Below are 11,691 nucleotides of genomic sequence, written 5' to 3' on the forward strand. Positions count from 1 at the left end.
AAGGGTGCCTACTACGCCATCCATCACATGCGGGCGATCGTACGGGACCATCATCAACTTCTGCTACCGAGTAAACTCAAAGATTGGGCCGCGAGCGTGTCGGCAATCCAGGACGCGGACCTCCGACAAGAATTCTTTCGCATCCAGTCGGAGTTTGCGGAAATCATCCATCAAGATGTCCTTCGTACCTCGGGGTAGTTCTACCTCAGAAATCAACCGTCCAACAGTGACATCGACACAATGCTACAAATGCAGGATGACAACGCCCGTTCTTTCATGACTCCCACGATAGACGGCGGCTTCATCCACGCTCCGGTCCCTTGAGTCGAGTTGTCTAGTTCTGAAACATCGATTGGCTCATGTTGTAATTAAACTTTAATGAACTTGTAGTATGTCTCTTTGGTTTCGAGAGTCGTTCAACTTAGATGTAATCGATGCTATTAATGTCTTCCTTTTCTCTTCCGATCGTTCTGTTGCATAATTATATATTGCTTATGTATTGTTTGTGAATTGGTACTAACGTTTCGTTTGGCTAGTGCATAGCGATGCCGACGTATGTCGTGTACAAGGGTAAGGTTCCCGGAGTCTACGATGACTGGGAGGAGTGTCGGAGACAGGTTCACCGATTCAGCGGTAACAGTTACAAAGGGTACACCACTAGGGCCGAGGCCGAATCTAGATACGCCCGCTATCTAGCGGGAGAGGGGAGGGAGCGTTGGAGGAACCGGATGAAGACGAGTTTCATCGTGATGATGCTCATCGTGATGACCGCAGCTCTCTTCTATGTGATGGTAGTTTAGATGATCGATATCGACTTGTAATGTGAAGACAAACTCGCTACTCGCGGTCTCGAGACTTGTAATATAATGTTCTATCTTTGTTTGGTCTTTTTAATTTGGAGACTAATATGATGAATTGTATTCGGAGACTAATATGATGAATTGTATTCAAAGACTAATCTTCTATTGTATTCGATGAATCTATTGTTGATGTGTGCTGTCTATATTTTGTCAAACTATATATTTTGTAACCTGTGCAAAAAACAGAAAATAAAAAGATAAAAAAACCCTAATATTCATACTAATGGCGCATCACAGGACAGTGCGCCATTAGTATGACAGTGCATACTAATGGCGCATCACTGGGTAGTGCGCCATTAGTATGCCGCGGTTACTAATGGCGCATCCAGTGGTGGTGCGCCATTAGTATGCCAAAGCACCTGGGTATACATGGCCCCTGGGAGGCATACTAATGGCGCACGCTGGCCTATACTAATGGCGCACCCGCAGTGCGCCATTAGTATACCAGATACTAATGGCGCACCAGGTGGTGCGCCATTAGTAAAAATTACTAATGGTGTGCTGTTAATGGCGCACCACAGATGCGCCATTAATGGCCATATTAGGTGCGCCATTAGTAGGGGTTTTTCTAGTAGTGTTTCCTTCTCTCCTACTCCTACTACATGGAAGGTCTCCTAGTTGGACTAGGAAAGGAGGGAGTCCTACTCCCAGTGGGAGTAGGACTCCTTCCTGGCGCGCCCTCCCTTGGCCGGCCGCCCCCTCCCCCTTGCTCCTTTATATACGGGGGCAGGGGGGCACCCCATAACACACAAGTTGATCTACGGATCGTTACTTAGCCGTGTGCGGTGCCCCCCTCCACCATATTCCACCTCAGTCATATCGTCGCGGAGTTTAGGTGAACCCCTGCGCCGGTAGAGCATCATCATCATCATCATGCCGTCGTGCTGACGGAACTCATCCCCGAAGCTTTGCTGGATCGGAGCCCGGGGATCGTCATCGAGCTGAACGTGTGCTGAACTCGGAGGTGCCGTACGGTCGGTGCTTGGATCGGTCGGATCGTGAAGACATACGAGTACATCAACCGCGTTGTGCTAACGCTTCCGCTTACGGTCTACGAGGGTACGTGGACAACACTCTCCCCTCTTGTTGCTATGCCATCACCATGATCTTGCGTGTACGTAGGAATTTTTTTGAAATTACTACGTTCCCCAACAGTGGCATCCGAGCCTAGGTTTTATGCGTTGATGTTATATGCATGAGTAGAAAACAATTGAGTTGTGGGCGATACAAGTCATACTGCTTACCAGCATGTCATACTTTGGTTCGGCGGTATTGTGAGATGAAGCGGCCCGGACCGACATTACGCGTACGCTTACGCGAGACTGGTTTCACCGTTGCGAGCACTCGTGCTTAAAGGTGGCTGGCGGGTGTCTGTCTCTCTCACTTTAGCTGAATCGAGTGTGGCTACGCCCGGTCCTTGTGAAGGTTAAAACAGCACCAACTTGACGAACTATCGTTGTGGTTTTTATGCGTAGGTAAGAACGGTTCTTGCTAAAGCCCGTAGCAGCCACGTAAAATTTGCAACAACAAAGTAGAGGACGTCTAACTTGTTTTTGCAGGGCATGTTGTGATGTGATATGGTCAAGACGTGATGCTATATTTTATTGTATGAGATGATCATGTTTTGTAACCGAAGTTATCGGCAACTGGCTGGAGCCATATGGTTGTCGCTTTATTGTATGAAATGCAAACGCCCTGTAATTGCTTTACTTTATCTCTAAGCGATAGCGATACTCGTAGAAGCAATAGATGGCGTAACGACAACGATGCTACAATGGAGATCAAGGTGTCGCGCCGGTGACGATGGTGATCACGACGGTGCTTCGAAGATGGAGATCACAAGCACAAGATGATGATGGCCATATCATATCACTTATATTGATTGCATGTGATGTTTATCCTTTATGCATCTTATCTTGCTTTGATTGACGGTAGCATTTTAAGATGATCTCTCACTAATTGTCAAGAAGTGTTCTCCCTGAGTATGCACCATTGCAAAAGTTCTTCGTGCTAAGACGCCACGTGATGATCGGGTGTGATAGGCTCTACGTTCAAATACAACAGGTGCAAAACAGTTGCACACGCAGAATACTCAGGTTAAACTTGACGAGCCTAGCATATACAGATATGGCCTCGGAACACGGAGACCGAAAGGTCGAGCGTGAATCATATAGTAGATATGATCAACATAATGATGTTCACCTTTGAAACTACTCCATCTCACGTGATGATCGGACATGGTTTAGTTGATTTGGATCACGTGATCACTTAGATGACTAGAGAGATGTCTGTCTAAGTGGGAGTTCTTAAGTAATATGATTAATTGAACTTAAATTTATCATGAACTTAGTCCTGGTAGTATTTTGCAAATTATGTGTAGATCAATAGCTTGCGTTGTTGCTTTCATATGTTTATTTTGATATGTTCCTAGAGAAATATGTTGAAAGATGTTAGTAGCAATGATGCGGATTGGATCCGTGATCTGAGGTTTATCCTCATTGCTACACAGAAGAATTATGTCCTCAATGCACCACTAGGTGATAGACCTATTGCAGGAGCAGATGCAGACGTTATGAACGTTTGGCTAGCTCAATATGATGACTACTTGATAGTTTTGTGCACCATGCTTTATGGCTTAGAATCGGGACTTCAAAAACGTTTTGAACGTCATGGACCATATGAGATGTTCCAGGAGTTGAAGTTAATATTTCAAGCAAATACCCGAGTTGAGAGATATGAAGTCTCCAACAAGTTCTATAGCTAAAAGATGGAGGAGAATCGCTCAACTAGTGAGCATGTGCTCAGATTGTCTGGGTACTACAATCGCTTGAATCAAGTGGGAGTTAATCTTCCAGATAAGATAGTGATTGACAGAATTCTCTAGTCACCACCACCAAGTTAGTAGAACTTCGTGATGAACTATAATGCAAGGGATGACGAAAACGATTCCCGAGCTCTTCGTGATGCTGAAATCGACGAAGGTAGAAATAAAAAAAAACATCAAGTGTTGATGATTGACAAGATCACTAGTTTCAAGAAAAGGGCAAAGGGAAAGAAAGGGAACTTCAAGCAGAATGGCAAGCAAGTTGTCACTCCCGTGAAGAAGACCAAAGCTGGACCAAAGCCTGAAACTGAGTGCTTACACTGCAAAGGAAATGGTCACTGGCAGCGGAAATGCCCTGAATATTTGGTGGATAAGAAGGATGGCAAAGTGAACAAGCGTATATTTGATATACAGGTTATTGTTGTGTGCCTTAGTAGTGTTTATAGTAGCCCCTGAGTATTTGATACTTGTTCGGTTGCTAAGATTAGTAACTCGAAACAGGAGTTACAGAATAAACAGAGACTAGTTGAAGGGGAAGTGACGATGAGTGTTGGAAGTAGTTCCAAGATTGATATGATCATCATCGCACACTCCCTATACTTTCGGGATTAGTGTTAAACCTAAATAAATGTTATTTGGCATTTGCGTTGAGCATGAATATGATTTGATCATGTTTATTGCAATACATTATTCATTTAAAATCAGAGAATAATTGTTGTTCTGTTTAAATGAATAAAACCTTTGATGGTCATACACCCAATGAAAATAGTTTGTTGGATCTCGATCGTAGTGATACACATATTCATAATATTGATGCCAAAAGATGCAAAGTTAATAATGATAGTGCAACTTATTTGTGGCACTGCCGTTTGGGTCATATCGGTATAAAGCGCATGAAGAAACTCCATAAAGATGGATTTTTGGAATCTCTTGGTTATGAATCATTTGCTACTTGCGAACCGTTCCTTTTGGGCAAGATGACTAAAACTCCGTTCTCCGGAACAATGGAACGAGCTACTGACTTGATGGAAATAATGCATACCGATGTATATGGTCCAATGAGTGTTGATGCTCGTGGCAAGTATCGTTATTTTCTGACCTTCACAAGATGATTTGAGCAGATATGGGTATATCTACTTGATGAAACATAAGTCTGAAATAGTTGAAAGGTTCAAAGAATTTCAGGGTGAAGTGGAAAAATCATCGTAACAAGAAAATAAAGTTTCTGCGATTTGATCGCGGAGACAAATATTTGAGTTACGAGTTTGGTCTTCAATTAAAACAATGTGGAATAGTTTCACAGCTCACGCCACCTGGAACACTACTACGTTATGGTGTGTCCGAACGTCGTAACCGCACTTTATTGGATATGGTGCGATCTATGATGTCTCTTACTGATTTACCACTATCGTTTTGGGGTTATGCATTAGAGACAGCTGCATTCACGTTTAATAGGGCACCATCTAAATCCGTTGAGACGACACCGTATGAACTATGGTTTAGCAGTAAACCTAAGCTGTCGTTTCTTAAAGTTTGGAGTTGCGATGCTTGTATGAAAAAAGGTTTTCAACCTGATAAGCTCGAACCCAAATCAGAGAAGTGCGTCTTCATAGAATACCCAAAGGAAACTGTTGGGTACTCCTTCTATCACAAATCCAAAGGCAAAACATTCGTTGCTAAGAATGTATCTTTTCTATAGAAGGAGTTTCTCTCGAAAGAAGTGAGTGGGAGGAAATTAGAGCTTGATAAGGTAATTTGTACCTTCTCCCGAATTGGAAAGTAGTGCATCACAGAAATCAGTTCCAGTGATTACTACACCAATTAGTGAGGAAGTTAATGATGATGATCATGAAACTTCAGATCAAGTTGCTACCAAACCTCGTAGGCCTTCCAGAGTAAGATCCGCACCAGAGTGGTACGGTAATCATGTTCTGGAAGTCATGTTACTAGACTATGATGAACCTACGAACTATGAGGAACCGATGATGAGCCCAGATTCCACGAAATGGCGTGAGGCCATAAAATCTGAGATATGATCCATGTATGAGAACAAAGTATGGACTTTGATTGACTTGCTCGATGATCAGCAAGCCATGTTAAATAAATGGATCTTCAAGAGGAAGACAGATACTGATAAGAGTGTTACTATCTACTAAAGCTCGACTTGTTGCGAAAGGTTTTCAACAAGTTCAAGGTGTTGAATATGATGAGATCTTCTCACTCGTATCGAAGCTTAAGTCTGTCTGAATCATGTTAGCAATTGCCGCATTTTATGAAATCTGGCAAATGGATAAACAAAACTGCATTCCTTAATGGTTTTCTTAAAGAAGAGTTGTATATGATGCAACCAGAAGGTTTTGTCAATCCTAAAGGTGCTAACAAATTGTACAAGCTCCAGCGATCCATCTATGGACTGGTGCAAGCATCTCGGAGTTGGAATATATGCTTTGATGAGTTGATCAAAGCATATGGTTTTATACAGACTTTTGAAGAAGCCTGTATTTACAAGAAAGTGAGTGGGAGCTCTGTAGCATTTCTAATATTATATGTGGATGACATATTGTTAATTGGAAATGACATGGAAATTCTGGATAGCATGAATGGATACTTGAATAAGAGTTTTTCAAAGCAAGACCTCGGTGAAGCTGCTTACACATTGAGCATCAAGATCTATATAGATAGATCAAGACGCTTGATAAGATTTTTCAATGAGTACATACCTTGATAAATTTTTGAAATAGTTCAAAATGGAACAGTCAAAGAAGGAGTTCTTGCCTGTGTTACAAGGTGTGAAGTTGAGTAAGACTCAAGACCCGACCATTGTATAAAATAGAAAGAGAATGAAAAGTCATTCCCTATGCCTCAGTCATAGGTTCTATAAAGTATGCTATGCTGTGAACCAGACCTATTGTATACCTTGCTTTGTGTTTGGCAAAGGAATACAATTTTGATCTAATAAGTAGATCAATGGACATTGGTCAAGAATATCCTTAGTGAGGACTAAGGAGATGTTTCTCGATTATGGAGGTGATAAAAGAGCCCATCGTAAAAGTTACAACGATGCAAGCTTTTACACCAATCCAGATGACTCTAAGTCTCAATCTGGATACATATTGAAAGTGGGAGCAATTAGCTAGAGTAGCTCCGTGCAGAGCACTGTGGACATAGAATATTTGCGAAATACATACGGCTCTGAATATGACAGACCCGTTGACTAAGCTTCTCTCACGAGCAAAACATGATCATACCTTAGTACTCTTTTGGGTGTTAATCACATAGCGATGTGAACTAGATTATTGACTCTAGTAAACCCTTTGGGTGTTGATCACATGATGATGTGAACTATGGGTATTAATCACATGCAGATGTGAATATTGGTGTTAAATCACATAGCGATGTGAACTAGATTATTGACTCTAGTGCAAGTGGGAGACTGAAGGAAATATGCCCAAGAGGCAATAATAAAGTTATTATTTATTTCCTTATTTCATGATAAATGTTTATTATTCATGCTAGAATTGTATTAACCGGAAACATAATACATGTGTGAATACATAGACAAACATAGTGTCACTAGTATGCCTCTACTTGACTAGCTCGTTTATCAAAGATGGTTATGTTTCCTAGCCATGGACAAAAGAGTTGTCATTTGATTAATGGGATCACATCGTTAGGAGAATGATGTGATTGACATGACCCATTCCGTTAGCCTAGCACTTGATCGTTTAGTATGTTGCTATTGCTTTCTTCATGACTTATACATGTTCCTGTAACTATGAGAATTATGCAACTCCCGTTTACTGGAGGAACACTTTGGGTACTACCAAACGTCACAACGTAACTGGGTGATTATAAAGGAGTACTACAGGTGTCTCCGAAGGTACATGTTGAGTTGGCGTATTTCGAGATTAGGTTTTGTCACTCCGATTGTCGGAGAGGTATCTCTGGGCCCTCTCGGTAATGCACATCATTATAAGGCTTGCAGGCAATGTGACCAAATGAGTTGGTTACGGGATGATGCATTACGGAATGAGTAAAGAGACTTGCCGGTAACGAGATTGAACTAGGTATTGGATACCGACGATCAAATCTCGGGCAAGTAACATACCGATGACAAAGGGAACAACGTATGTTGTTATGCGGTTTGACCGATAAAGATCTTCGTAGAATATGTAGGAACCAATATGGGCATCCAGGTTCTGCTATTGGTTATTGACCGAGAATAGTTCTAGGTCATGTCTACATAGTTCTCAAACCCGTAGGGTCCGCACGCTTAAGGTTTCGATGACAGTTATATTATGAGTTTATGAGTTTTGATGTACCGAAGGAGTTCGGAGTCCCGGATGAGATCGGGGACATGACGAGGAGTCTCGAAATGGTCGAGATGTAAAGATCGATATATTGGACGACTATATTCAGAGTTCGGAAAGGTTCCAAGTGATTCGGGTATTTTTCGGAGTACCGGAGAGTTACGGGAATTCGCCGGGAGAAGTATTGGGCCTTATTGGGCCATACGGGAAAGAGAGAGGGGCTGCCTAGGGCAGGCCGCGCGCCCCCCCAAGGCCTAGTCCGAATTGGACTAGGGGGAGGGGCCACACCCCCTCCTTCCTTCCCTTCTCTCTTCCCTTTCCTTCTCTCCTACTCCTACTACATGGAAGGTCTCCTAGTTGGACTAGGAAAGGAGGGAGTCCTACTCCCGGTGGGAGTAGGACTCCTCCCTGGCGCGCCCTCCCTTGGCCGGCCGCCCCCTCCCCCTTGCTCCTTTATATACGGGGGCAGGGGGGCACCCCATAACACACAAGTTGATCTACGGACCGTTCCTTAGCCATGTGCGGTGCCCCCCTCCACCATATTCCACCTCGGTCATATCGTCGCGGAGTTTAGGCGAAGCCCTGCGCCGGTAGAGCATCATCATCGTCACCACGCCGTCGTGCTGACGGAACTCATCCCCCAAGCTTTGCTGGATCGGAGCCCGGGGATCGTCATCGAGCTGAACGTGTGCTGAACTCGGAGGTGCCGTACGTTCGGTGCTTGGATCGGTCGGATCGTGAAGACGTACGACTACATCAACCGCGTTGTGCTAACGCTTCCGCTTACGGTCTACGAGGGTACGTGGACAACACTCTCCCCTCTCGTTGCTATGCCATCACCATGATCTTGCGTGTACGTAGGAATTTTTTTGAAATTACTACGTTCCCCAACAGGAGGCTCCTCAAAAATCCCACACACCTACACAAACAAACTAAGAACTCGCAACCAACACAATAAAGGGGTTGTCAATCCCTTCACGGCCACTTGCGAAAGTGAGATCTAATAAAGATAGTAAGATAAGATAAATATTTTTTTGGTATTTTATAAGATAGATGCAAAAAGTAAAGATGCAAATAAAGGTAGATTGAAAGCAAATGTGATAAGAGATAGACCCTAGGGCCATAGGTTTCACTAGAGGCTTCTCTCAAGATAGCATAAGTATTACGGTGGGTGAACAAATTAGTGTCGAGCAATTGATAGAAAAGCGCATAGTTATGAGATTATCTAGGCATGATCATGTATATAGGCATCAGGTCCATAACAAGTAGACCGACTCCTTCCTGCATCTACTACTATTACTCCACACATCGACCGACTCCTGCCTGCATCTAGAGTATTAAGTTCATAAGAATAGATAATGCATTAAGCATGATGACATGATGTAGAGGGATAAACACATGCAATATGATATAAACCCCATCTTGTTATCCTCGATGGCAACAATACAATACGTGTCTTGCAACCCTTTCTGTCACTGGGTAAGAACACCGCAAGATTGAACCCAAAGCTAAGCACTTCTCCCATGGCAAGAAAGATCAGTCTAGTAGGCCAAACCAAACTGATAATTCAAAGAGACTTGCAAATATAACTCAATCATACATAAAAGAATTCAGAGAAGATTCAAATATTAGTCATAGATAAACTTGACCATAAATCCACAATTCATCGGATCTCGACAAACACGCCGCAAAAAGAGATTACATCGAATAGATCTCCACAAGAGAGGGGGAGAACATTGTATTGAGACCCAAAAAGAGAGAAGAAGCCATCTAGCTAATAACTATGGACCCGTAGGTCTGTGGTAAACTACTCACAACTCATTGGAGGGGCAAGGATGTTGATGTAGAAGCCCTCCATGGTCGATTCCTCCTCCGGCAGAGTGCCAGCGGAGGCTCCAAGATGAGATCTCGCGGATACAGAAGGTTACGGCGGTGGAAATTGTGTTTCGTGGTGCTCCTGAATGTTTTTGGGGTCCGTAGGTATATATAGGAGGAAGAAGTACGTCGGTGGCTGCCCGAGTGGCCCACGAGACAGGGGGTGCACCCTATAGGGGGGGGGCCCTATCTCATGGGGCCCTCGGGAGTTTCTTGACTTGCACTCCAAGCTCTCCGGATCAGATTTGTTCCAAAAATCACGCTCCCGAAGGTTTCATTCCGTTTGGACTCCGTTTGATATTCCTTTTCTTCAAAATACTGAATAGGCAAAAAAAAGCAATATGGGCTGGGCCTCCGGTTAGTAGGTTAGTCCCAAAAATGATATAAATATGTAAAATAAAGCCCATAAACATCCAAAAGGGTAATATAATAGCATGGAACAATCAAAAATTATAGATACGTTGGAGATTTATCAAGCATCCCCAAGCTTAATTCCTACTCGTCCTCGAGTAGGTAAATGATAAAAGAGAATTTTTGATGTGGAATGCTACCTAGCATAATTCATAATGTAATTTTCTTCATTGTGGCAAGAATGTCCAGATCCAAATGAATACAAAATAAAAGTTCATATTGACATAAGAAATAGTAATACTTCAAGCAAACTAATCAAAGTAACCATGTCTTCTCAAAATAACATGGCAAAAGAAAGTTCATCCCTACAAAATCATATAGTTAGGCTATGCTTCATTTTCTTCACACAAAGATGTTCCCAACTTCTATACCCCCGATGACAATCCAAGAAATTCTTTCATACTTAAATAATCTCAAACTTTTTCAACCTTCACGCAATACATGAGCGTGAGCCATGGATATAGCACTATGGGTGGAATAGAATATGATGATGGGGATTGTGTGGAGAAGACAAAAAAGGACAAAGTCTCACATTGACGAGGATAATCAACGGGCTATGGAGATGCCCATCAATTAATGTCAACATGAGGAGTAGGGATTGCCATGCAACGGATGCACTAGAGCTACAAATGAATGCTCAACAAAGGAAAATTAGTGGGTGTGCATCCAACTTGCTTGCTCATGAAGACCTAGGGCATTTGAGGAAGCCCATTATAGGAATATACAAGCCATGTTCTATAATGAAAAATTCCCACTAGTATGAAAAAGACAACTTATGAGACTCATTACATGAAAAACAAGGTTTGAAGCACAAAATATGAGACTCACTACATGAAGAACAAGGTGCTACTTTGAAGCACAAGTGTGGAAAAAGAGATAGTAACATTGCCCCTTTTATTTATTTATTTCCCCATTTTTTCATTTTTTGGGCCTTTCTTTTTTTCTTCTTTTTTTGGCCTTTCTTTTTTTTTCTTTTTGGGTAATGCTCTAATAATGATGATCATCACACTTCTATTGATTACAACATAAGAATTACAACTCGAAACTAGAACAAGATATGACTCTATATAAATGCCTCCGGCGGTGTACCGGGATGGTGCAATGAATCAAGAGTGACATGTATGAAAATAATGCATGGTGGCTTTGCCACAAATACGATGTCAACTACATGATCATGCAATGGCAATATGACAGAAGTAAAGTATGTCATGAAAATGAAGAACGGAACGGTGGAAAGTTGCATGGCAATATATCTTGGAATGGCTATGGAAATGCCATAATAGGTAGGTATGGTGGCTGTTTTGAGGAAGATATAAGGAGGTTTATGTGTGATAGAGCGTATCGTATCACGGGGTTTGGATGCACCGGCGAAGTTTGCACCAACTCTCAAGGTGAGAAAGGGCAATGCACG

Source organism: Triticum dicoccoides, chromosome 1B (genome assembly GCF_002162155.2).
Source record: "Triticum dicoccoides isolate Atlit2015 ecotype Zavitan chromosome 1B, WEW_v2.0, whole genome shotgun sequence".
NCBI lineage: Eukaryota > Viridiplantae > Streptophyta > Magnoliopsida > Poales > Poaceae > Triticum > Triticum dicoccoides.